Consider the following 3320-nt stretch of genomic DNA (forward strand, 5'->3'; position numbering starts at 1 on the left):
GGACATGCCCCAATTGCTAAAATATGGCCCCAAAAAACTCTCCAACAGACTACCTGCCCTCTTCCCCGTATCTAGCCGACCGACTAGCCGTGCCCCAAATCTAGCTCGGGATCCCATCCCCAGCATCGAGCTCGGCAATCCCCATCGAGCAACCGCCGACACGGAAGTTTCCCTCCCGCCGTTTCTCCGCCAGGTACGCCCCCTCTCCCATCGCCATTTTCTTCCTGTTCTGGTTTCCTCGCCGCCGGCTTCCGCGCTTGGAGGGATGGAGCCGCCCCGGATCACGAGCTCGTCCGGATTAAGAGAGAGGGAGAGGCAGTGGGACTGGGACCGTCTGGGAGGGGCTCGGGAGGGCAGGGGCGCAGGCCGGCGGCGCTGGGAAGAAAGCAAGAGGGCGGCGCTGGGCAGGGGCGCAGGAGGAGAAGGGGAGCACGGGGATGGGGAGGGGCAGTGGCGACGGGCCTGGAGGAGATGCCGACGCTGGGCATGGTGAGGGGCGGCGGCGCCCGCCGCTGGGCATGGCAGGGATGCAGGAGAAGTAGAGGAGCACGGGGATGGGCAGGGGCAGGGCAGTGGCGGCGAGCCGGCGACGATGAGCGGTTGTGGCTGGGGAAGTTTGTTTGAGAGAGGGATATTTTGCAACTGTACAATGCACTGCTATTTGTATCAAATGTGTGCATTTGATCTTGTAAATTGAAGCAATCTTTTGTAAAAAATAGCATTGATATATGTTGTGTATACCATGTATGAAATTTACAGGGTGTTGTGATGGATTCCCAAGATGATGCAATGGGTATGTATACCAGTCCGTTGAGTCAAGTCGTTGTTGATGAAGTTTGGGATGACACTCAAAATTGCAGCCCATTTGGAGAGCAATCAATGCAAAATGAACTTGGTACTCTTCCCATGAGACCAAACAACAAGAGAACAAGAAATTTCACCAACGAGGAAGACCAAGTGTTGGTCTTGACATGGTTGCATGCTAGTTCGGATCCAATAATAGGGAACGAACAAAAGAATGCTACTTACTGAAAGAGAATCCATGAGGAGTATGAAATGCAAAAGCCTGAAGGAAGTGATCGGAATATTAGTTCACTCATACATCGTTGGTCTGTTGTGAATGAACAAGTGGGCAGATTTTGTGGTTGTTTTGAGAAACGCAAGTGGGAAGACAGAACAAGATAAGGTAGTTTATTTATCATTTCACTTTGATAGTTTCTTCATGTTTTGTGCAAGTGGACTAAGCCATATTAAATTGTGCAGATTGTTGAGGCTTGCTCACTGTACAAAGCAACAGACGAGACTAAAAGATCATTCGTTTTGTTGCAATGTTGGAGCTTGCTACGTTTCAATAAAAAATGGTTAGCTCAAATTGATAGGTCATCTCAAAGTAGCAAAAAACTGGAGTCAAGTCCAATGCAAGTCCAAGTATGTCCAGATCCGACACTAAACATATTGATGACTCTGAAGCTACATCTCGAGCCAAAGCAGATCACTTGAGGAGACCTATTGGCAAGAAGGCGGAGAAAGAGCGGCAATGCCGAGGTAAAAATGCTAGCTCGATTGATGATAGTTCTATTGTGATGGCTTTGAATCATGTGTTTTCAAAGAGGAGAGAGGTGGAGGAAGCAAGAGAGATGGCAAGACAATCAAGAGAGATGTCAAGAGAGATGGCAAGACAATCAAGAGAGTTATCAAGAGAGGCAGGAAAAAGGGAGCGTTATGCTGGACTACATGCAATTGAGCAAAGAAAGGTAGAAATACAGGAGGTAAGTCACGAAATGGAAATCATGAACAAGGACTTAAGTTCTATGGATGAGGACCAACAAGAGTACTACAAGATGTTAAGACGTGATATCATTGCCCGACAATCTAAAAGATAGATTTGAACTATTTGGTATGAAATATTTGTTGTATGGACAACTTGTACTAACTATCTGTTGCATGGACAACTTGTATGATAACCCAACTTATTCCATAGCATTCTAGTATCAGCTTCATAGCTTGCACTATGCAAAACAACAACAACCGAGCCATTCGGAACCAGTACGAACAAAGATGATGAGATGTAAACAAGAGAAACAACAAAATGCTTACAAATACATATGTAAGCATTGCATACCTTCGACGAAAGAATGGTGGCCATAAATAGGAAGCTGTGGAAAGTAGGATGCTTACAAATAATCTAGCATACCCGGCTGTCCTATCACGGTGAATTACCTGACGCCCTGGCATGGAGGTTCTCATCAAGAACTGTGGCTGCCATAGCAACCATTACTTCATCGTTGTAGCGGTGTCCTCATCGTCGTACTGGTTGTCCTCGTTGTCGTCGTCTTCATCCGAGGATGACGAGCTCAGGCATTGCCAAAGTAAGCTTCGACGCATTGTGTGTGATGTGTGAGAGGAGATACCGAGACACAGAGATGGGTGAAGAGTGAATGGACAATGGATAGTACGGTGCCCGTGAGTTGCCACGGACTCTTAAACATAAACGCCCTACACTAACAAAGAGATCATGATTTTTTTTGCTACCCCAGCTAATTAGCAGAGAAAAGAAACAGTACCGATCCAGAAGCTCGTGGGGGCCATCGGAGGCGCGGGAGGCAGTGCAGCAGCGGATTCGGCGGCGCACGTGCGGATTTGAGGTCAGGCTCAGCATCTCGCGCGCGTCAAGGACGGACGACGACCGACGAAGGAAACACTATTCCCTTTATTATTAGGTGTAGATGTAGATGTAGATTTTTTCTTTCAGACTCATGGTTTGGTAGGCTAGACAGACTAGTCCCCCCAATTAGGCTGCGCCTAGGCTGAAGCCCAAATGGAGCGACGGACGACGACCGTCGAAGAAACACTATTCCCTTTATTGGGCTGGATAGACCGGTGCACCCAATTGGGCTGCGCCCAGGCCGAAGCCCAAATCGCGTGATGGACGACGATCGACAAAAGAAACACTATTCCCTTTATTATCAGATGTAGATATATAGGCATGAAATATAACTGTTTGAAAAAGAGCCGTTGAAAATATAGCCGTTGAAAAAGAGCAGTTGAAAATATAGCCGTTGCAAAAAGTCTTGAAAATATAGCCGTTAAAGAAGAGTCCGTAATTTAATATGGTAATTTAAATATAATATCATAGTTTAATTAAATAATTTATTATGAATAAAACAAAAATTCAATTATAAGCGTTTCGAATATAGCATTCAAATCAACTCATTTGAAATTGATATTTAGAAAATTGGTTGGAAAATATGAATATAATATAGACAAGTGAATTATAAGGATGAGATTCGGGGAATCTGCTTAAGAGAACAGAAAGAATA

General features: G+C 45.7%; 1 long non-coding RNA gene across 1 annotated transcript; it reads left to right on the forward strand.

The window, feature by feature from the left end:
- On the forward strand, positions 1-2000 carry LOC104581681. Its single transcript, XR_729756.2, has 3 exons — positions 1-193; positions 760-1186; positions 1264-2000. It is a non-coding gene; the product is annotated as an uncharacterized LOC104581681 (long non-coding RNA).
- Positions 2001-3320: the final 1320 nt, after the last annotated feature.

This window comes from Brachypodium distachyon, chromosome 1 (assembly GCF_000005505.3).
Source record: "Brachypodium distachyon strain Bd21 chromosome 1, Brachypodium_distachyon_v3.0, whole genome shotgun sequence".
Lineage (NCBI taxonomy): Eukaryota > Viridiplantae > Streptophyta > Magnoliopsida > Poales > Poaceae > Brachypodium > Brachypodium distachyon.